At 40.5% G+C, this 25193-nt stretch overlaps 1 protein-coding gene across 1 annotated transcript in view; it reads left to right on the forward strand.

The window, feature by feature from the left end:
• Lrrk1 (leucine rich repeat kinase 1) overlaps window positions 1-25193 on the forward strand; it is a 156086-nt gene that overhangs the window by 74765 nt on the left and 56128 nt on the right. The window lies entirely within an intron of this gene.

The raw sequence follows: 25193 nt of genomic DNA on the forward strand, positions 1-25193 counted from the left end.
ACCACATACAAACAAAGATGTTGTGTCCGCCAAAAAATAAAAATAAATAAATAAATATTTAAAAAAAAAAAAAAAAAAGGAAGTCGGGGCCTAATCCAACGTGATGGAAATTTGGACTACTTTTTCTTCTATTAGACAGAGGGTCTCTGGTTTAATTCCCAGGTCCTTGATCCACTTCAAGTTGAGTTTTGTGCAGGATGAGAGATAGGGCTTTATTTTCATTTTGTTACATATGGATTTCCAGTTTTCCCAGTTTCCTTTGTTGAAGAGGCTATTTTTTCTCCACTATATGTGTTTGGTGCCTTTGTCTAATATAAAATAATTGTAATTATGTGGGTTAGTCTCTGTGTCCTCTATTCTGTACCAGTCTGTTTTGGTGCCAATATCATGCCATTTTGTTACTATTGCTCTGTAGTATAGTTTAAGGTCTGGTATAGTGATACTACCTGCTTTACTCTTCTTGCTAAGGATTGCTTTAGCTATTCTGATTTTCTTATTTCTACAGATGGATTTCATGACTGCTTTTTCTATTTCTATGAGGAATGTCTTTTTATTGGAATTGCATTAAATCTGAATAGTGCTTTTGGTAGTATGGTTATTTTTACAATATTAATTCTACCTATCTAAGAACAAAGGAGATCTTTCCATCTTCTAAGGTCTTTTTAAATTTCTTTCTTTTGCATTCTATAGTTTTCATTGTAGAGGTCTTTCATCTCTTTTTTTAGGTTGTTTCCCAAGTATTTTATTTTTTTGAAACTATTGTAAATGGGGTAGTTTTCCTGATTTCCATTTCTGAGGATTTATCACTGATATACAGAAATGCCTTTGATACATGGGTGTTGATATATCCTGCTACTTTGCTGAATTCATTTACTAGTTCTAGAAGTTTTCTGGTGGAACTTTTAGGGTATTCTAGGTATAGAATCATATCATTGGCAAATAGTGCCAATTTGAGTTCTTGTTTTCCTATATGTATCTTTTAATTTCTTTCGTCTGTCTAATTGCTCTGGCCAGTGTTTTAAGAACTGATTTAAATAGAAGTGGTGAAAGAGGGCATCCCTGTCTTGTTCTGGTATTTAGAGGGAATTCTTTCAATTTCTCTCTATTTAGAACGATATTGGCCTGGGGCTTAGCATAGATAGCTTTTACAATGTTGAGATATGTTCCTGTTATCTATAGTTTTTCTAGTTTTTGAACATGTATGGATGCTGTATTTTGTCAAATGATTTTTCTGCATCTATTGAGATGATCAAATGATTCTTATCTTTAAGTCTATTGATGTGATGAATTATATTTATTGCTTTCTCTATTTTGAACCACCCTTGAATCCCTGGGATGAACCCCATTTGATCATGATGCACTATCTTTTTGATATGTTTTTTGTATTTTATTGAGAATTTTTACATCTATGTTCATTAAGGATATTGGTCTGAAGTTTTCTCTCTTTTTTTTTTTTTTTTTGATGTCTTTTCCTGGTTTTGGAATCATGGTGATATTGGCCTTATAGAATGAGTTTGGAAGTGCTCCCTCTTTTTCTATTTTCTGAAATAAATTGAAGATTATTGGTATTAGTTCTTCTTTAAAGGTCTTGTAGCACTCGGCTGTGTATCCATCCGGTCCTGGGCTTTTTTTGGTTGGTAGGCTTCTGATAGCGTCTTCTATTTCATCACTTCAAATTGATCTGTTTAAATTGTGTATATCAGCCTGATTCAATTTGGGCAAATCATGTGACTCTAGAAATTGAGTTTTCTCTCTCCTTCCCTTTGTTAGCATGACTAAGGGTTTGTCAATTTTATTTATTTTTTTGAAGAACCAACTTTTTGTTTTGTCAATTTTTCAATTGTTTCTTTTGTTTCAATTTCATTTATTTCAGCTCTGATTTTAATTATTTTCTGTCTTCTACTGCTTTTATAGGTGGTTTGTTCTTTTTCTAGGGCTTTGAGATGTAGTGTTAGGTCATTTATTTGTTGACTTTTTCTTCTTTTAAGGAATGAACTCCATGCAATGAACTTTCCTCTTAGTACTGCCTTCATAGTGTCCCAGAGATTTTGATACGCAGTATCAGTGTTCTCATTTACCTCTAAGAATTTTTTAATTTCCTCCTTGATGTATTTTGCAACCCATTGTTTATCCAGAAGCATATTATTTAATCTCCAGGTATTGGAGTAGTTTTTTTTAATTTTATCATTGATTTCTAATTTCATTCAATTATGATCTGATAGAATGCAGGGTAGTATCTCTACATTTTTATATTATTAAGAGTTGCATTGTGGCATAATATATATAATATAATATAATATCCTTCTCTGTTTTAGAAAAGGATCCATGTGCTGCTGAAAAGAATGTGTATTCACTCATTGAAGGATGAAATATTCTATATATGTCAGTTAAGTCTAAGTTATTGATTGTATTATTGAGTTCTGTAGTTTCTTTGTTCAGCTTTTGTTTGGAAGATCTATCTAATGGTTAAAAAAGTGTGTTAAAGTCACCCAGAATTATTGTCTTGTGGTCAATTTGACTCTTGAACTTGAGAAGAGTTTATTTGATGAACATAGATGCTCCATTGTTTGGGGCATATATATTTATAATTGTTATGTCTTATTGGTGTATGGTTCCCTTGAGCAGTATGAAATGTCCTTCTTTAGCTCTTTTGATTAACTTTAGCTTAAAGTCTATTTGCTTTGAGGATGGAAACTCCTGCTTGCTTCCGCAGTGTATATGAGTGGTATGATTTTTCCCAATCTTTCCCCTTCAGTCTGTGTATGTCTTTTCCTATGAGATGAGTCTCTTGAAGACAGCATATTTTGGGGTCTTTTTTTAATCCAGTCAGCTAGCCTATGTCTTTTGAATGGTGAGTTTAGGCCATTAACATTCAGAGTTATTATTGAGACATGATTTGTATTCCCAGCCATTTTTGTTTATTTTTGCTATTTAACTTGACTTGGTTTTTTTCCTTTGATTAGTTTTTTCCTTTAGGATAATACCTCCCTCTGATGATTTTCATTGTTGTTTTTCATTTCCTCTTTATGGAATATTTTGCCAAGGATGTTCTGTAGTACAGGTTTTCTAGCTATAAATTCTTTTAACTTTTGTTTATCATGGAGGGTTTTTATTTCATCATCAACTCTAAAGCTTAATTTTGCTGGATACAAGATTCTTGGTTGGCATCCATTTTCTTTCAGCACTCAATATATGTTGTTTTAGGATCTTCTACTTTCTAGGGTCTGGGTGAAAAATCTGCACATAACCTAATTGGTTTCCTCTATATGTAATCTGATTCCTTTCTCTTGTGGCTTTTGATATTCTCTCATTATTCTGTATGTTAGGCATTTTCATTATAATGTGCCTTGGTGTAGATCTGTTGTGATTTTGTACATTTGGTGTCCTATAAGCCTCTTGAATTTGGTTTTCCAATTCTTTCTTCATGTTTGGGAATTTTTCTGATATTATTTCATTAAATAGATTGCTCATTCCTTTGGTTTGGAACTCTATGTTTCCTCTATCCCAATAACTCTTAAATTTGGTCTTTTTATGCCATCCCATATTTTTTTAATGTTCTGCTCACATTTTCACTGTGTGGTCTGCATTCTTTTCAAGATTGTGTATTTTGTCTTCATTGTCTGAGGTCCTGTCTTCCAATTGGTCTACCCTGTTGGTGATGCTTTCAATTGAACTTTTAATTTGGTTTATTGTTTCTTTCATTTCAAGGAATTCTGTTTGGTTTTTCTCTAGAACCTCTATCTCCCTACAGAAATAATCTTTTGCTTTCTGTATTTGCTCTCATATATCATCCTTTAATTCACAGAATATTTTAATTATGTACATCCTGAACTCCTTCTCTGTAATTTCTTCTGCTATGCTTGCCATGGATTCCAATAATGTGGTATCTTGATATGTTTCTTCCCTTGTCTTTTCATGTTGATCCTGTGTCTTCCTTTCTAGCTCTGTGGATCTGAGGTTTTTACCCTATAGGCTTATAGTGTCCCTATAAGGTTCCAATACCTCTCCTTTGAGGGGAAGGACAATGTTATCAGTTCCCAATATAAACAAAATACCACCTAAAAACAAATTGTTGCTATTAAGACGTTTACAGTTTGGTCACAATGGTGACCAATGGTGAATTCAATTAGTATCTACAATATACTCAGTAGGGTTTAAAAAGGGTTTACAGTTTCTGATAGTGGACAAAGAACTGGGGGTGAGGTGTAGGAAGATATTCTGAGGAGGTAGAAGGTGAGGATATAGAGTTATTATATCTTAAGAAGTATGAAAGAGAAATCTAAAGAAGAAGGTTAGTAGCAAGAGAATAGAGAGGAAGTAATTTTGGGTAGACAAGTAAGTGGGAAGACAGTAGAGTACATTAAAAAAACACACATATACATTTAAAAAAATGAAAAATGTTCCAATAGTAAAAATTGGAGAAAAAATATATATATATATGAGGTTGTGGCTCAGCGGTAGAGTGCTTGCCTAGCATACTCGAGGCCCTGGGTTCAATCCTCAGCACCATATAAAAATAAATAAATAAAATAAAGGTACTGTGTCCAATTACAACTAAAAAATAAATATGAAAAAAGAATATATAACACAACTGTAATATACTATTCAGTCATCCCAGTCATCAATATCCTAATTCATGCAAAGTACTTGCTTTCCCATATGTTGGGGATGTGAGGGCAGGAAAATAGAGAGGGAATAGAAGAAAAAAAATCTCGAAGGAAGAGACAAGAATTGTTTTAGTTGGAGGTCAGTCTCTTTCCTGCTTCTCCTCTCATCCAATAGGTGGGGTCATTTGTTGTTAGCTGGTATTGTCATAGGGACAGACAAACAGGGCACCAAAGATAGCAGAAAACGGTTTTATTTGGCTGCAGCCAGATTCAGAGGGCACAGCTTTTGCTGTAATCAATTAATCCCCTGAACCCGAGTTCAGGGAGTTTCAGAATTTTATACCCAGCATGTAAGGGGAGGGGCTCAGAAGTTCACAGTCTGCAGAAGTTCACATAAAAGCAGCTTTCCCTTTCACTGTTTTGGGCAAGTTAACCCTTCAAGGACAACACCTGAGAAGGGGAGAGCTTCTTCTCCCCTCTCTTTCCTTCCCCTGCCAGCTATTACCATGGAGCCCAATTGGTAACTTATTTTAAAAATGTAGTCATCTCTGTGAAGCCCAGCTCAGGGCCAGAGGCCTTGTTTGCACATTTCTACAAACTACTATACTGGATCAATGTTTGTGGAAAAACTAGTAAGGGGGTGTCCAGCACCTGGAGTGCTGATTTCTTCCATGCTAGCAGTCAAGTAAAATAGGGCAACACAAAAATAGGAAGCTTATCTACATTGAACTCTTTTGTGGAGACTCTTTTGCTGACAGCCCCAAAATCAGCCATGGTGAAGATTTCTGGAGAAGCCCAGGTAAGATTTTCTGTGGAGAAAAGGGAGTGTCACTATAGTATCTCTGCCCTCAGGATAGTGATGGTAACCAGGGTGGAGGGTAGGTCCTGGGTTGGGGGGTACCTGGAAGTAGGGCGTGGCACCTGCTGGTTCCCAAGGGAGACTGCACCTCAAGAATCTCTTTTTGGGCCCACTCATGTGATGTGAGTGCTTCATCTTATCTCCTTATGTCACCTGAAGACCTCCCAGCTCCTGGTCTCTGTGTGAGTCTCTAAATTGTATCACACTCACTCTCTCCCTTTCTCTCCAGGCCCCTTATTAGGAAGCAGTAAGGGCACTTTGGGCACACTGTGCACCTGCCCCCTGAGAGCTGCTTTGTATTAGGCAGTCACTGTGCCGGGTTAGTGCTGCTGGGGAGAGGCAGGAACTAGACACTGTGTACCTGGCCAGCCAAAGTTCCAGATTGGGAGCTGCCCCCACTAACTATGCTGATGAAGGTGACCTGAGATGGAGACAGTTGTTTTCAGTGATGGGGTGTTGTATTGGGTTGGGGGAGTGGGGTGATGGTGTTGGATGTGGACTCTGAGTTCAGAGACTAGCTCTGAGGCATGCAGTGTGTGGCTGTCGGCTTTCTTCAGAGCCTGTGTGATGTTCCCAGGTGCATGCAGGTTACCACATATAGGGGATTATCTCCTCTGCTGCAGAATCCCAAGATGGAGGCGACAGGGAGCCCTTCAATTGTCCATGGGGATCCACATGGAAGTGGCCACGGGAGATCTGCGTGTGGGTAGTTGCCTGGGGTCCTGCATTTGAGCAGCATCCTGGATTTCTGCTCAGGGGGTGGCTGAAAGTTTCATGGGTGCAATGCTGATGGTCCTCCTCAGGACCTTAGTCCCGCGTTTAGGAGTGGTTGGGAGACCCACTCTGATGCTTAGGCCTGGAGCCCTGCACTGTATGGTGGCTGGGATTCCTGCGTGGGAGCAGGAATATCACTCACAGAAAAGCAGTATTCTCACTCCTTAAGTCCCAGGTCAAGGAGCACTCAGAATGCTACCTCCCTCTGGCCCACCATCTTGGATCCCCCCAGTTTTTTTACATTTTAAACTTTATTTTTCCGTTTCTTATCATTGTGTGTTGTATGAGGGAAGGGGCTCTCACATTTGTCTTTCTCTTGAGATGAATGGCCAGTTATTCCAACATAGTTTTAATTTTTTAATTAATTTAATTATTTAATTTTGAGCATAAAAGAGTAGGATTTTTTCAAATGAGAAGACACAGAACTCCCACAAGGCGAGAGGGGACTCTATAAGGGTTGCCCTCCATCATATTTTTTTTATTCTTTTTAGTTATACATGACAGTAGAATGTATTTTGTCAGATTATGCATACATGGAGGATAACTTCCCATTTTTATGGTTGTACGTGATGTGGAGTTACATTGGTCATGTATTCATATATGAACACAGGAAGAGTTATGTCTGATTTATTCTACTGTCTTTTCCATTCCCATCTCCCCTCTCTTCCCCTGTCCAATCCAGTGAACCTCCACTCCTTACTCCCCTTCACTGCCTATTGTGAGTCAGCAACTGCATATCAGAGAGAACTTTTGGTCTTTGGTTTTTTGGGATTGGCTTACTTCACTTAGCTTGATAGTTTCCAGTTCAATTCCATCCATTTACCTGTAAATGCCATAATTTTGTTCTTCTTTATGGATGTATATATGTACTGCATTTTCTTTATCCATTCATCTGTTGAGGGGCACCTACGTTGGTTCCATAGCTTGGCTATTATGAATTGAGCTGCTATGAACATTGATGGGGCTGCATCACTGTCACTCGGTATATGCCAAGAAGTAGGATAACCAGGTCAAATGGTTGTTCCATTCCAAGTTTTCTGAGGAATCTCCATATTGCTTTGCAGAGTGGTTACACCAATTTGCAGTCTCACCAGCAACGTATGAGTGTACCTTTCCCCCCACATCTTTGCCAACATTTATTGTTGCTTGTATTCTTGATAATTGCCTTCTGACTGGAGTGACATGAAATCTTAGAGTAGTTTTAATTGCATTTCTCTATTTATCAGTAATGTTAAACATTTTTTCATGTATTTATTGACCATTTGTATTTCTTATTCTTCTGTGAAGTATCTATTCAGATCCTTAGCCCATTTATTGAGTAGGTTATTTGTTTTTTTATGTTGAGTTTTTTGAGTTCTTTATATATCCTGGAGATGAATCTTGTATCTGAGGTACGGGTGGCAAAGACTTTCTCCCATTCTGTAGGCTCTCTCTCCACGTTCTTGATTATTTCCTTTGCTGTTAAGAAGTCTAGCATATTTTTAACTCAGGTTTCCCTTTCCCTTTGAACTGAAATGTCATCATCAGCATTGCTACATATATTTGTATACATTCTCGGTTTCCAAGTAGTGGTACACTGGCCGCTTCCTCTCTTTCTGGCAAATACCACACTACTTTGATTATAGACATTTTTATTTAAGTCTTACAATCTGTTCATGCAAGTTTTCCACTTTTTTTTCTAAGTTACTTATTAGACTAGACACTTGTTCAATTTTTTACGATTCCCATGGTCACTCTGCTTATGCAGATTTTACATCATTTAATGAGATTTTATTTTGTCTTCCTAAAGATCTTGGAACTCTCTTTTTTTTATTGTTTTTCTCCACAATTTCAGTGGGAGAGATATATTTCCCATTTCCTTTTCCATCCTGATATTACTGGTGTTCAGATGGAGAAAGGGTTTTTTTTTTTGTTTATGTTTTAGACAGTCATCATCTTCTCTTATTAATTCAGGTGGTTTTTAGTAGAGTTTCTTGAGATTTTTCTGATATATGATTAAGTCATCTGCAAATTGAAAACAAGTTTGTTCTTTTTAAATAGTTGTGTAACTTATTGTATTCTCTGTCTTACTGTGTATCACTAGAAATTTAGAAAGTTGAATAATCATGATGATAGCAGGTGTATCTATCTTGTTTCTAATCTTAAAGGTCTTGGTGTCAGCAATTTACAAACAACTTCCATAGGCTTTTGGTAAGTGTATTCTCGTGTTTAGATAGTTCCTGTGCTTTCATTTTTGCTTAGCGTTTTTATTAGGAAAGTGTATTACTCAGATTTCTGTCATTGTGTCAAAATACCTGGGATAAATAACTTAAAAGAAAGAAAGGTTTATTTTGGCTCCTGGTTTCAGAGATTTTAGTCCATACTCACCTAGTCCTGTCATTTTGGCCTATAGTGAGGCAAAGCATTGTGGCTGGGAGTACATAGTAGAGCAAAGCTGCTTATGTCATGGTGGCCAGGAAACCTAGAGAAAGGGGCAAGGGACCCAATACCCATTCAAGGAAGGGCAAGCCCCCAGGGACCTAACTTCCTCCTACTAGGCTGCTCCTAGAAGGCTCAGGCACCAAGCCTTTAACACGTGAACCTGTGAGACCTTTAAAATTCAAACCTTAGCAGGAAGGCGGTTGAATTTTGTCAAATGCCCTTTTCATCACTATTGATATATTCATATAGTTTTTCTATTTTATTGATTTAATAAATGATATGATAGTTTTGACCTAACCTTGATTTCCTGTAATAAACACTCATTGTTTTGTTTTTAACTGCTGGATTTCAGCTACTGACACTTTATTGACAGTTTTTATATCCATGTTTGAAGATGACTTGATCAGTAGTTTTTTATTGTTATTGTTTAATGCGATTTGATGTAAGACTATGCTTATTTCACATGATTTGGGGAACTTTCTATTTTGTTACGATCTGGAAATGTTTTATAGGAAATAGTGATGTTAAAGTTAATTAGATAAAGTAAGTCTTTGTTTGCTGACTTCTTTTAAAGTCATTGGTCAGTTCCCTTACATGTAGTTAAGGAGATGGAATTTTGGTAGAAAATCATTTATTTCCTTTAGATTTTTTATTTGCCCTCCTGGAGCTGCTTTTATTTCCCCTGTATCTTTTTCTGGATTTGCAATTCCATTTCTCTTTTCATTTATGATGCTAAAGTTTGTTTTTTGTTTTTGTTTTGTTTTGTTTTGCTTTACTTTTTCTCTACAAAACTTAATCTAAACAGCCAATGATGATATATTTTAGTGGCCCTATTGAGGAACTTGAAAAAATTTTATTGATGTTCGTGATTTGTTTTATCTGGTATTTGGTTAATTTCAGCTTCATCTGGACTAACTCCCTTCATATGTCCTCTTTGGGTATTTGGTTGTTGATGGTGAAGTTACAGCAAAACCCCGGCACTAGACTTCCCGCTTCTATTAGGGGCTCCAGGCTTTGCTACTCTGGCTCTGTCTGGTACTTCCTCCCTCTGTGTGTCTTGCTTTCTTCATCTGGAAAAGGGAAAAAGCACCTGTGTCAGAGGATTCTTGACAATTAAATATAGTGCTATTCGTTGCATTCTAATAGCAATGTCTAGTACACGGCAAGGACCTACCTAATAGACAGACATCACCTATTATTGTTGTACAGTTGAGTTCCAGGAGCCCCCACAATAGCCAGATCCACATATGATCAAGTCCCTTTTATGAAGTGGCATAGTATTTCTGCACAGCCTATGCACATCTTCCTGAATGCATTAAATCATCTCTATATGAATAACAACACAATGCAAATGCTATATAGCTAGCTGTTATTTCTAATTATTATTTAAGGAATAATAACAAGAAGAAAAGTTTGTAAATGTTTGGCACAGATGCAGTCTTTTTAAAATGATTTTGATCCATGGTTAGTTAAATCTACATGTAGAAACCATGGATATGGAACCTGGCTATATATGGAATCTGAAAACCTTTTTCAGATTTCTTGAGTTGAATATTTGTTTATTTCTATTTTTTTCTCTAATGTAACTCATAGGTCATATTATTATTCAAGCCCTTATTTGTGCTTTATTGGAATCTAAAATACAGTTAGAGTGATCTACACTTATATGGATGCATAATTGTATATGTATATGTATACAAACATACATATACCTCTACTTGTATGTATATTTTCCATCACTTCTACTAAATTTTTTCTCATTCTTCTGTGTTTCTATAAGGCCTGCTTCACATACCTGGTTTGTGACTTTTCACCTACAGATATTTATTTTCATTTTTTATCAAATAACACTTTAGTCCTCTTGGTGCCTCTGTCCTACAAACTGTTAATCTACTCTTCCCGTGGCCATATTGTCCTCTTTCTCCTTGTGTCAATGAAGAAGCTTTCTCTGACTTCTATATTCTTTTTTTTTCTTTGTGTTCAGTTTTTACCCTGAGTGTGTGTCTTTTGAAAGAAGACCCTACTCGCTTCCCATTTGTATGGGATCTGCCATATTGGTTTATTCTTCCCACCTTTTTTTTTTAAATGGTGCTGAGAATGGAACCCAGGACCTTACACATACCAGGCAAGCATTCTACCATTGATCTATAACCTAGCACTCATCTTTTTTGTATATATTTATTGTTATTTCTTTTTCACCCTTCCTTTATTCCTGCTAATTTCCTTGTTTCTAAAAATACTGGCATTCTACTTTCTGTACCTTGTTATCCCTTTGTGTCTTGGTTGGTTTTCTCAAGCTATAAAGCAGAGAGAATTCTACCCACTGTGGAGGGCAGCTCTGCATTGAGCACAGGGCCTGGCACACAGTAAATGCTCAATATTAATCAGTGTTCACTGGTTACTATTATTATTAGCCTCATGATGCAAAAAGAAATAAGGATCATCTAACCCTTGCCTTTATTTTATAACGGATATTTTTCACAACCCTTTATCATCATATTTGGTCCTCTCTGTACCTCAGTAAGAATCACAGGGAATATAGTGTATTTTGCATATGAAAATATTGAAGTATTAAGATTTACATGACTTGTTCAAGGATAACAAATACTAGACAAGGTTGACGCCCAGACCAAAGCCTGTATCTCCTGAAGCCAGAGCTGTTCCCCCTTTTCCAATTTCTGAAATGTACTTCCCAGATTTCATGGAGACCAGTGACTCTTACTTTTCTGCACATCAGAATACCTAGGAGTTTTTAAGTGCTCAATGGTCAGACCACACCCTTCAGTGATTAAATCCATATATTGAAGATGGGACCCAGCATCAGAAGTTTAAAAAAATTCCCCAGGTGATTCCCACATGCACCAGGGTTGAGAGCAGTGGTTTTGGTTTTCTTGGCCCGAGGTTAAAAGCAGAAACAGTCGGCATCTCAGCCTGTGATCTGTCCTGCAGGGTGACTCCCACCATGTGTGTCAAGGGTGGCAAAGAGCACGGAAGTGATGGTTGCATTTGCCAGTGAAGAGACAAAGAAAAGACAATGTTGCTTTTCTTCTCCTTGGCTTTTCTGGGTCGGGTCAGAAGAGGAAATGAAATTTCAGCACAGCCTGAGTCATAAGGATTTTTGGGCTTCCCTAAAGCAGGTGTTATTTTTATGATTCGAGTGAATTTCAAAGGCCAGCGCCTTAGAGTGGATGTGTCTGGCTGCCCCTCAGCCTCTACCCTGCAATAGAGCACATTCCCTCTGGGTTGCTGGCGGGGGAGAGGAGGGAGCTGGTTGCCCGGAGAGGTCTGGAAGGGAACAATGACTCAGGAGCCAGAGGTAAGCTCTCCTGCCTTTCCAGATATCCCCTGGGATTGAACTGACATTTGGGGTTTGGAATATTTAATTACTAATGGTAGGCATAAGAAGAGTGCTCTGTTGACATGATACGTGGCCTGAAAGTTCCCTTGACTTTACTGGCTTCCACGGCAATAACCTTGTTGAAATAATAATCCCACCAGGGGACTCTTGTGACATGGGTTACCTCCAGGGCTGGTGAGTAGGTCATTGGGTGCCATGCAGTGACATTTTAGGGTGATCGTCTTCTGTGCCATTTTGGTTTTTGTGTGTTTGTGCTCTGCCTCCCCCACTGGCTAGTGGGGATTTTTAATATCGTTGCTGCCTTTATGGAAGCCACAGCTAGTCTGGTGACAGTGACCCTCCACTGCATGTTCTAGGCCCTGCACTGCCTGGTTCTCAAGCTTCCAGAATCCACCTCCGTTGGCAACAGAGGGTTTCCCATGGCCAGTGTCTGGCTCCTTGGGTTTTGTTGGTGTTTGGGTAACCAGGTTCCAGAAGCCAGACTGCACGGTCTGGTCTGCTCCATCGTATTTTAAAAGAACAAAAGTAAAGCCAAGCTGGACCTGGCAAAGCCATTTCCCTGGCTGCCCAGTGGTCCTCTTAGAGCTGCCAACTCTTGCCTGCATGTCTAATAAGATGGCCTGGGTTCGTGGAGAACATTCTGTCAGTGTTTCTCTCTGTTGCCATGAAAAATAGCTTATTGCTTTACACACAGAGAGGAGCAGGAAAGCACAGAAATGCCAGGAAAGGCTTAACCAGGTCCTAGAATAACCACAGTGTCCATCCCCGTTCAGCAGTTAGAGGTCTACGCTGCAGGGTTTGCTGGGGCCGTTTTAAGTGTTGGAAATAAATGAGAGCCAAAATTAATTTTGAAACAACCCAGTGGGGAAATTGTTAATTTCCTCTTTCAAATCTGGCAAATAACTTGAAGTTAAAGGGGAATTTATAATAACAATAATTATTATCATTACGTTTTTGGATTTGCTCTGGCTTATGTAGCTGAAAAGTTCTGGATAAGCCACCACTCGTGTCCCTGTGTCGGTGCCTGAGCACAGCCACACTTTCTATGCTGAAGAAGGCCCTTCATCTGAGTGATCCAGTGGATCTGGAATTTGTATTTGCAGGATGCTCATAAAGGGGTGGGAAGCAGCAAAGGAGGCCTCTCTGCCTTTGCTGGAGCCTGTGGAAGCTGCTAATAGTGTCAGCTGAGCGCACGCTCGCTCATGTGTCTGATGGCCATGGGCTGCCAGCCTTTCCTGAGACACTTAAGGCCTCTGGGGGGCACTCTCGTCTTAAGTAAGGCCTCATATTTGGTACAAAGGGTATTATTCACGAGTTTTGTGCTTTCAAGAGTATTTCCTCACCCAGTGCCACCATCTTGGTTTCTTATATCCCACTCACAGCTATTGGTACTATTTCATGTGGAAGAGGTGGGAATTGGCACCCCCAGATTTAAATCTGTGAACCAGCAAGGCTCCCAGGGGTAAGAGGCAATGCCGGGAAGCAGATTCTGAATCCCCATGTCTTGGTCTTTTCACCATCAACTTTTATGAGGAAGAGAAAGCCGTCAGCTGCCCTCCGAAAGTCACGAAAGCAAATTCAGGACTGTTCCAGGCATCTTTCCATCAATTCTCTTTTGCCTTGTGAGAAATTCAGCCCATTACAGTAGTCCCTTGTTATCTGTGCTTTTCACTTTCCACAGTTTTAGTTGCCAGTTAGTCAACTTTGGTTCAAAAATATTAAAAGGAAAATTCCAGAAATAAGTTTATACACTTTAAATTGTATATTATTCTGCGCATTGTGATCAAGTCTCACGCTGTCCCGCTCCATCCCACTTGAGATGTGAATCAACCCCTTGATCAGTGTATCCGTGCTATCTATGATACCTGACTATTAATTACTTAGTAACTGGCTCAGTAATTAGATTAATTATCAGTGTGCTTGTGCTCAAGTAAAGCTTATTTTACTTCATAGTGATTCCAGAGCACAAGAGTAGTGATGCTGGCAATTCAGATATTTTGAGAGAGAGCAAGAGCCTTCACACAATGTTTATCATAGTATTTTGATATAATTCTTCCATTTTATTATGAGTTTGTATTGATAATCTCTGACTATGTCTAAGTTATAAATTAAAGTTGTATCAAAAGTTGTAGGAAAAAACACATTAATATACAGGGTTTGAGACTCTTAATAAAGTTTTAGACATCCACTGGGGGTCTTGAAACACATCTGCCATGGATAAGAGGAGACAACTGTATTGTGTCTGTTTTCTCTAGTTTCCAAATAATGGATCTTTTAAGTAGGCATCTTTCAAGTAGGCATTCATCTTGTCCTAACACTAGATGAATATCATATAATACTGTCACCAAATGCCTAGAACTCAGAAGCAGCCAGGCCGTATCGACACCTTGGCAGTTGCATTGCTCACAGATTCCTTTGGCTAAGAAGTTAAGCAACATAGCAGTTAATTTACACATCAGAAGACACAGATAGCAAATCATGTCATGGCATATACAACCTTACTGGCAATGACAGAAATTCAGATTAAAACAACTTAAAAATACTGTCACTCCTATTAAACTAGCAAAAATAAATAGAAACACTGAGTAAGACATTTGGCAGGGCCATGGAGCCATAGGCACACCAGTATCACGATCCTGCCACTATAAATTGATTCCATGTGTGTAAAAGTAATTGGCATCACATGATAAAACCTAGACAAATTTTTTCTCCCCCAGTGAGCTGCTCTGAGTTTGATATTTCTTTTCTGAAAGTTATCTCTAGGACATAATCACAAACAAGATGAAAGCCTGCATTTATAAGAATTGGGGGCTACCCAAAATATCCAATAGCACTGGAGAGACAATACTGTCCAATGCTATACCAGCAGGTGGACCCTTCCCAACCAGGAAATAAGTGTGCCTGCCTCCTCAGCACTCTACATTGTTCTTTAACCCAGGGACACCCTACGAATCCTAGCCTTAGCCTCGCACAACACCCTCAGGAAAATCTTCCTTAACCCACAACCTGGTCACACACTCTTACGTCTCTCAGAGTTTCCCATCCGGTTTTTTGGTTAGTTGGTTGGTTGGTTGGTTTTGGTTTTAGTTTTGGTTTTGGTTTTTCATAGCACTTACCAAAGTTTGGGGTTGTGTGTTTGGGTGGCATTCTTGTTAAATGTCAATTCTTCAACTGGACTGGACTGCTTCTTGAAAACAGGGACCTTGGCCATTCTTGCTCACCGTGTGTGCCCCCACAGTGTAGGGCCTGAGACAGGATTAATAGATGGTGGCATGAATGGATGGGAGTTGGGTATTGCATTGATGGATGGTTGCATGTGAGTAGGTAGATGGGTAATTGCATGAATGACTAGGGGGATGGATGGGTGGGTGGGTGGATAGCAGGATGGATGGATGACTGAAATTTTATATGTGCATTGGCCTCCTTTCTATCTACATAGACCATCACAGCTTCAGTAGCACTTTGCCAAATAATCTATCTTGATCTCTTATTCGTTCCTGCGAGGTAAAATTGTTGTCCTTATTTAAAAGTTGAGCAAACTGAGTAATTGCTAGTAAATTCTATGGCTTAGTTAACTGCACCCAGTAATTTTTATTTCTTGCTTTTCTCTCTCAAATAGCTCTTGGCAAAATTCCTAAGTTGGAACAGATGACAAGCAATTTCTTGTAAGTTTCCTATTTTTTAAAAGGAATAACTGAAATGCTACAGGAAAGACAAGTACAATGTTGATTTTAGGGATAAAACCCTTCTCTTTACCTGCTTTTACGAATTTTAGTGAAGACAAAGTAACAAATTTTCCTAAATAACTTTTGACATTCCAATGATTAAAGGAGGACTACTGTGTTTCCCTTCCTGTGCTGGAGGGTGCTTTGGGTTTCCCTAAGTGGCCACCATGCTGTCTTGTTGAGACCCTATTTGTCCTCCACACTGAAATATTTGAGTTTGGTCTAGTTGTTTTCTATTTTTAAAGCTTTTATTGCATTTTTTGCATCCATGTACATACATGTAACTGTGCTGGAATTTTAATGGCCCTTGCAAAATTACTAGGGTTGACCCATAAAACGAAGTGAGTCCTGCATTAAGGAACCATTTATGTAACACGGGGACTATTTGTTCTTTGAAAGATTTGATTGAAAACAATTTATATTGGATGAACAGCCTTTGGGGGTGATTCCTTAGTTATTTTCCTTGTTTATCTCAGACAGTATTTTTTCTTCTAAAGGATCTTTATATTTGTGAGTAAAATTTGCATGTCAGTGTAGCCAGCTGGTTTGTTATCTCTGGGGTGAGGGGCTAGGGGGGGTGGACAAAATCTCCCTTAACGTAAACACTGATTTTTTACACCACTTGTTTTAGTGTCATTTTCAGTATTTTCACTTATTTTATTATTTTTTCCATCAATTCTACATGTTATAGTCCTTAAAACTGTGTGTATCACTTTCATATAGTATATACATATATGTGTGTGTGTGTGTGTATGGAGAGAGAGACAGCATACAATTAATGATACTTTATTTATTATGAAGTGAGTTTTGACAGTTTCGTTATTTTTTCAAACACCCTAGAATTGATTTTATGTGTTGACCTCATTGTTTTAACTTAATTTTGGTCTTTCTTTTCTTAGTCGATAATTATTTTCATTTTCCTGCTGTCTTTTAACTTTCTGTTCAAAGTGGAGTGAGGCAAGTTCTCTGTTTCACTTTTACAAGTTTTTTTTTTTTTTTTTTTTTTTACTGTGATCTGAGTTGTACCTTCTCTTCTCCATTAATTGTGAAGCTTTCATTATTCTGAAAGTGTCTCTCTTGGGTGCTGGTTTTTACTCATCCACTCCAGCATTTTTTAAAAGAGTGTATTTAATGTCCAAACAATCGGGCATATTTGTTTTCCTTTCTTCATTGGTTTCTTCCTTTACCTTGTCTTCTTCTGGGCAAAAGATACATATGACAAGGGATAAGGTGCATAGGAAGCCTGCCTTTTAAATTTGCTTTTCCTTTATATTTCAGAACCTAATTAATCGATAAGAAAGCTTCTTGTATATGTAAAACAGAATTCTTTCTCTTGCCCCAATCCTTTGTCAATCTCCCATTGCTATTTTAATATATATTCTACAATTTCTCTATTTTTGTGTGTATTTCGTCTCTTACATTCTGCTAATGCCTTTCTTGCATTTCCATGTTTCTTTTACCCATTTTGTCCTGTGTCATAACATAAAGATTCATCATCATGGCATTCGGGCATCGCAGTCCTTTGTCTTTTATCATGATTGCACTGCCTTGGTTTTTCTCTCCTAGTGCCTTTGAATTGCTTCGTCAGCTTTCCCATGATTGGTGAACATAGAGGCACAGTAGAAGGGAAATAGATCAAGCACCAGGCATCCAAATTGTCATCCTGATCCTATGGCCTTTGAACAGGTCACCTCTCTGAGGTTTTTTGTGAAAAAGTACACCAACTTTAAAGGGTTACTGTCAAGCTTAGAGTTAGGGTGAAAATGTGCTTTGCACACACCTAAAGGAGTTGCCAAGAGGGTGTTACCATCTGATCCTAGCTCAGCTTCCAAACTGCTCACCTACAGAGTCTGGTCTCAAATGTACCTGGTTTAAACAGGGTTCTTCAGAGAGAGAGAGAGAGAACCAGTAGGATGGATGCATGAGAGGAGACTTGTTAGAGGAACTGAGTCATGCAATTGTGGATGATGAGAATTCCCACTACAGGCCATCTGCAAGCTGGAGACCATGGGATGCTGATGAATTGGCTCAGGTCAAGTCTGATGGCCTAAGAAACCAGGGACTATTGCTGTAAGTTCTAGAGTCCGATGGCTAGAGAAGATAGAGTTTTTGTATCCAAGGGTAGGAGAAGAGCATCCCAGCTCCAGGAGAGAGGAAGAAAGTCACTTTTCCCTACTTTCATGTTCTATCTGGGCCCCTTGCTGATGGGATTGTACCTTCCCACGCTGAGATGGGATCTTCCACCAGTTAGTCCACCAACTTACAGACCCATCAAGAAAGAATGCAGCTGCACATAGTAAGTGGTACACACTTGCAATTCCAACTATGGAGGAGGCTGAAGCAGGAGGATCAAAAGCAAGACCCTGCCTCAAAATAAAATTTAGAAAGAGTTGGGATGTAACTCAGTGGTAGAACACTTGACTAGCATGTGTGAGGCCCTGAGTTTAGTCCCCAGAGCCACAGGGTGAGGGACAGGAGGTGGAACACCAGAAAGAATGCTTTTCCAGCTATATGGATTTTTTAAATATTTCTTAACACCTAAAATTATCCATCACAGAATGCTTATAGGCATAGATCGCTGTGTTTATTACTTAATCTATAATCAGAAGTTAGTCTTGTAAGTTGTTTTTGAATTTAACATTTCTCATTTATTGAGGTTCTGTGGCAATGTTTCCTTTGTTTGTCTTACAGTATGTTGGCAGCTAACCAGTGCTAATTCTGATATTTACAACATTTTTAGCAAACATGCTCTTGGGCCAGGACTGGGTTCATTTTTGTCTCTCCTACGGTCATTTAATTAACTGAAACCCTTCTGAGATTAGAAGGATCTCTGCTCCCTTTCCTCATCTCTCCCTTCCCTCTTCTCTGTGGTTCCTCTTCTCAGGACCTTTCTGCAGTTCTGCTTTTACACCACAGGGTCCTCACAGGTTCTCCCCTAATTGGGTGGCTGATTTTACTATCATTTTCTCTGCCTTTCAGTGGTATGTTTCTAACCTACTCTCCCAGCAGGCAGCCCTGCAGATTTTCAAGAATCTGGTACTTTCTTTTCCTGTCTCCATCCGTGGGCTCTGTTGGTGGAATGTCCTGGGCCCTCAGGTCTTGAATCCTCCTCCCCACCTCCTTTCATGTGTCACCATCTGTGTGAGTTTCCCAGAGCTGCCATAACCAAAGGCCAAAACCTGTGTGGCTGGAAGCAGCAGAATTGTTTCTCTCGCAGTTCTGAAGGCCAGAATTCAAAATCAAGGTCTGGGCAGTGTTGGCTCCTTCCAGGACTCTGAGGGGGGAGACCTGCCGCACTTCCCAGCTTCTGGCGTTGGCCAACAATGCTCGAGTTCCTTGGCTAGTAGGTGCATCGTTCCTGTCACATGGCCACATTCTCCCTGTGTGTCTTCACGTCATCTTCTCATAAGAACACCAGTCGCACTGGAGGAGGGCTCATCCTAATAACCTCATTTTAACTTGATTGCCTCTGTAAAGACCCTAATTCTAATTAATAACTCTCTGAGGTATGAGGCGTGGGAGGACTTCAGCATATCTTTTTGGAGGGACACGTTCAACCCATCTCCCTAACCTTGCAACCATTGCATGTAGCCTGGATTCACCCTCCAAGGGGAGCCACATGTGCTAGGTCAACAGCAGTGAAGTTTCCATGTCCTTTCCATCTTTGTCAGTGTCCTCCCTCACCTTAACAGCCTGTTTCCACCAGACACAGAGACTTGAGAAGTAGGTATTTAGAAGACTTCACTGAGGATTTTGTCTGTGGTCAAGGTCAAGGCACAGCCTATTCTGGTTCTGTTGGAGCCTTGGCATACACAAGGAGGTGGGGACAGAGCTGCTGTCCCTGCATGGCTCATTCTCTATCAGGTGGATCCCTCTCACTCAGAGCCGCTCCTGATGGTCTGGGTTCCCTGCTTGTGGGCTTGAAATTGACCCCAACCTGTCAGCACAAGTGCACCGACCCCCTTCTTCAGCCATCATTTTTTTCTCTTCTGTCATTGACCTTGCTCAGTTGACTTGGCACAAGTCTTCACATGTCACCATCTGGGGTTCAGAGTCACTGAGTCTGCTGTTCTGAGCTTCTTTATTTTTTGGGGTATTATCTTTGATTTGTTCCTCAGGCCTTTGAGAGAGTTGATTCCTTTTAAATTAGACCAGTAGATTGAGCACCTTTTCCAGCTGCTCGCTAGTTCTATAAAAATGGCTCCCGTCTTCCTGGCTGGCTCAACAAGGAGAAAGTGTCTTCCACCATCATGGCAGGAATCTTTTCTTACCTCCAAAACTTGAGTTTGTATGGACCAAGGATTGAAAAATAAATCATAGAACATTCCGTGTATTCCTGCCATTTTAACATGTGTGTCTTCATTGAATGGACATCTTTTTCGAGGGACTTTCAGTCTCCAGTGGGGGGCGACCTGACCCAATTACCTACAGATGTTTAGCACAGACCAACCCACAGGAACAATGAGCTGGGAACAGAGCAAGAAGAGCTATGAGTTCTGCCTTATGGGGTCGGCAGAGACCTGCTAAGGCGTGGATGTCAACACAAAATCAGGCAGAGGCACACCTGCCTGTGCCAGGAGCCAAGAATCTTTTTCTGTGTCAGCCTGAATCTCCAGAGCTTCAAAACCAGGCTAAAAAGCATTGTGGACTCCAGCCTCTTGATTAGCCCTTTTTTTCTTTCACCAGTAGGGTTTAACTGACATCGAAACTTAAAAGATGTCATGGTGGCCAGTACCATGTGTGTCCAGTGACTTCCAGAAGCATTGTATCAGGAGAGATAATTGCTTCCCTGGACAGCAGGCTCCATGGAGACCATCCTTGTGCATCACTCTCGGTAGGGAACCCATGGCCCTTAAACACATCTAATCCTCTTGAAACCATCCCAGTCACTACCCAGGCCTAAGAAGACAAGCTTTCTAAGTCATGATTCTGGGCCTTCTGGGGAGAGTGGTACTTCCTCTTACTCAGCCTGCCATTTAAAGGGCTCAAGCTGGAAGACAAACAAGAACACATTTTCCATCTGTGTACGCAGGGGTGGGTGTGGCTGACCGTTGAGTTGGTGGGAGTCTGCAGCCAGCTGTCTTTGATTTTGCAGTTCAGCCTTCATGGACTGGATTATGCAATGGCTGGCCGTGCTTCCCCAGACCCTTGTTTATTGTTGTTATGCCTGGACTAAACACCAATAAGCAATGAGCACTTCAGGGCTTGCGGGGCCTGTTTCTGTGTCAAGTGCGTGGACATCATTTTAATTGGACATTCTCTCTCCTTTCTTTGTGGCAACTTGTGAACACTTAAGCACCCTGGAATGCCTGTGCACCAGATAGACAGTGCATTGTGTAATCCAGAGTTCCCAAACCAACCCAGGACCCGGTGGAAGCCTTACGTGTCTGTCCACCTCTGTCTAACCCAGATACCCTTGTGCCATGTGACTCTCCCAAGAGTGTTGTCATGTTTTCAAACCTCTTCTGCCTTTTCCCACCTCTCTCTGCACTTGAGTTTATCAGATGTCGGTCACGAAGAAACCCAGCTGGTGTAGGACCTAAAAGGAACTCTAGAACCTGGCAGCAGCCTCTGCTTCCTCCTCTCCCCAGTGTCTAAGGAAGTCAGTAGTACACATGGCCATTCATTCTTCTTGGTGATTTTCTTCTGATAGGATGGTCACCCCAAAAGAAGCATGGAAGGTTTCCATGAAGAGTTCTTCTTTAGCGAGATGGTCGACCACCTACTGTGTACTCATATATGAGCCCATGAAGATCAAGGAACCCTTGAGTAGGGCAGCCCGAGAGGCACACCATGCACAGGTGTGCATGCTCATACCTCTTTCCCTCTGGACCCTAACCTCTCTGGGTTTGGTTCTGTCTGCAGTGCTGCAGCTTTATTCCCACCCCACTGCCTAGCAGGACAGTTAACACTTAACAGTGAATAGATCAACCCTGCCCATGGAATCTTGGAGCCCTTGCTGAGTTTAGGACCCCCACCATCTAAAGGAGGCAAGCTCTTAGGAGTGTTTTCAAGGTTTTTCTTGGCTCCAGGCCCAGCCAACCTTATTTCCCATGCAGTCTTCTCATCTCCACACTTTCTGTCACCATGACAACGCTATCCCAGGGGGAACACCTGGAGCCCCAGAGGACCTGGCAGCCCTTGGGCACCCTGGGACAGTTACCCATAGTGAGTGCACCTCCTCTTACCCCTCACTCCCATCCTGTGAATGCCAGGGTCGGACCCACTTTCTGAGCCCTGTGGTTCATTTACAGGCAAGCAGTGTCTGCGCTTTGATTGTCGTATCTCTTCAGCCTTGATTCCCCCGCTCGACTTCTTTCACCTAGAACAAATTAGTCCCGCAAACAGCAGGAATGTAGGACAACTACTGCTCTTGGCAGGCGGAGAGAGGTTGTAGAGTAAGAGGGTGAGAATGGAAGTTGGAAACATGGGTTAGGGGAAGATCCTGGAGGCGTGAAGATCTTCCGCTGAAGGCAAAGCTGGGGTGGGAGAGCGGTTGGAGGAATTTTAGCAGACATCTTAAGATGATATAGATGATATTTTAAGATGATTGATCTTATTAGAGCTATATAGAAAGGAGGGCCTGCAGGTCTTGGGGGCTGTGTGCTCTCTCTGTACCCAAACATTTTAATGTCTGCTGCATGGTGTACATCACATGGAGCCATAAAGGAAGTCCAGGGCATGGGAGGTGTGTTCATCCAGGTTCTGATTGGCTAGGCCACCTGTCTGAGCAGGGAAGATGACCTATGGTTTGAGTCAGTGCAGCCCAGATTCAGTGGGGAACTTAATATAGGAGAAGTTGAGCTAGATGAAGCCTGAGAAAGTGTCCACCTCCCCTGCAAGCTGCACAGACCTCATGAAGTTAGTTAAGCAAACCGAGGTTGAGCCCTGCTCCTCATGCAGTTCAAGACTGCACCTCCAGGTCAGGAGACATGGAGATGTAAGGAGGCTACCACTGTATCGTGGTACACAGAGCAACCTCGGTACTTGTCTCCCAAGGATGTCTAGTTCATCTCTGTCACATTTAGCTCATGTCACAGTAACAATCAAATTATTTCCTGTTGTTTTGTTTATTCTCGTTGTCTTGCAAATTTTTATTTGTAATACTTTCCACAGACACCTAAAATCTGTTGTCAAAGTTTAAAACAAAAACCAGTCTCCTGGTTGGTTTTGAAACCTCCTTTTCATCTTGCATTTGGTTGCTGTTTTAAGTTTGCGTCCAAATCGTTTGATGTGTAACAACCATGGCCATACAGAGGGAGTGGAAGAAGTTGGAATGCAATCTGGACACCTTGGCTTGGCGTCCAGCTGTCTGGCCCCAACTCCCAGGACCTAGGTATGTCTCTGTGAGCTCAGGATGGAGACGGCGAGGCCCCGCAGAAGGCTGTCTTTGACTTGGCTTTGCAAAGACTGCCTGGTGACCTTCCTCTCAGCCTGTTGCTGAGTTGATCGCAGGGTTACCCCAAGACTCCCTAGTGAGGGGAGCCCACAGTGCTTTGCAGACCAGCAGCCAGAGAATACCCTGGGTCCAAAAGTGACTTGGACATCAACTGACTCAAACCACTTATTTAATAGATTAAAACCAACAATACCAAAGTAAAGGGTGGTGCAGTTAGGGATTAATGAAAGGTTAAGAAGAACACAATGTGCTGAGTTTGAATTAGGGGCATCAGAACGCACTCATGGTAAATGTAGAGCTGTGTCAGATCAATGGGCTGAGAAGCAGTGTCACTCCAGCAGTGACAAGCACACCTAACACCCCGATCTTGGTTTCTCAATTCCATTTTCCACTAAAGGGAATCAGGACTGGTTCCAGGGATTGGACTTGGACAGCATAAGAAACTAGAACAAGTCATTTTGCTCGGGAGTAAGGAAGCACCCAGAAACTGATAGGGCTATGTTAAAAGGAACACAAAAGCCACCTAGATGGGACTCCCTCTGGAAAATTGAGGACAACTTAGACATCAAAAGAAATAATGATCATGATGCTTTGAATTTTTTTAAAAAGGGATCTACGATTCCAGAATGACATTTAAATGTGATGGGGGAGTACTCCTGTGCACAGAAGAATGCCAAGCAATAAAGGTAGAAACAGACATCATTTAGGGGAAAAAAATCACAGCTTTGCAACCACCGTTGTATTAATTGATTCAGAGCAAGAGTGACAATATTAAATCCACTGGGTGCAATGATGTAGGAGCAAGAGTATTCACATAGTGTCAGAGAATCACAGATTGTATGTTAATCACAAAAGGTAAAATGAAAGAATGAACAGATACCATCTTAACCAGGAAATCCAACTTGGCAGCAATAGTAAGATCACATGACATCTACCGCCCCCTGGTGGGAGTCAGTGGGAAAGACTCAACATTGTTTCCAAAGTGCTTCATCTAAACTTTAAGAAAACAATGAGTAAATTCAGATTAGGCCATTATTCTATAAAGACAACTGGAACGGCTTGGAAAATGGCAATACCAATGTCAAAAATGCATGAGAACTCTTCCAGATTGAAGAAAAGTAATGGGACATGCAACTAAATACAGTGTGTGGTTCTTGATGGGACCCAGGATCAGGACACAAGTAGTTATAGAAAACATTTCTTGGATAACTGAAATTAATTGAACATAAACTATGGACTTGATAATATTGGTGTGATGTTTCTAGAAAATTATAAGCTAATATACTGAAATATCATTGTTCTTCATAAATACGTGCTGAAGATTTAGGGGTGAAGTGTTATGGTATATTGTTTTCTTACAAATGATTCAGCAAGCAGTAAGGTGGGTGTGTGGGTGTGGATGTGTTTGTAGAGAAGAGAAACAGCAAATGTGACAATATATTAACAATTCGTGAATATAGTTTTTAAATTTTTTTCAAACTTAAGATAAAAGGGAAGAAATACTGGGGGACAGGGTTGGGGGGCTGGGACTGGAGCCTGATCATTCCTTTGGTTCAGACCAGAGCTTGAAGGAGTATGTATGGATCCAGCCTTTCCGGATTTGGCTACCATAAAGACAAGTACACACTGCCATCTAGTGGCCATCTAAGAACACCTCTGCTGCTGCCCCATTTTGAAAGCCAATTTATCCCACATCATTGGTACTTTTCCCATAGTCCCTGCGGGTTCTTAAATTTCCCATTTGCGAAGCACTAATTTTTGTTTATATTTCTGCTCCTTTAATTTTCCGTTACGGATTTCCAGTTGCTTTGGAGAAACAAGCCAAAAAGCAGATTTCCTCTCCTCAGAGACTAATTGAGCCCAAAATTCTTTGATAATCAAAAAGGAAAAGTCTGCTCATATGTGTTTAACCAGATCCCTTTTGCCACCCCACACCAGCAAACCACTGGACTTCCTGACTTCCTCTTATGGAAATAAACGAAGACCAACCAGATGAGAAAAGCCTTCACTCTGGGCTGACCACATTCAGGGTATCTGTCTCTGTCACTTG

This window comes from Urocitellus parryii, chromosome 6 (assembly GCF_045843805.1).
Source record: "Urocitellus parryii isolate mUroPar1 chromosome 6, mUroPar1.hap1, whole genome shotgun sequence".
NCBI lineage: Eukaryota > Metazoa > Chordata > Mammalia > Rodentia > Sciuridae > Urocitellus > Urocitellus parryii.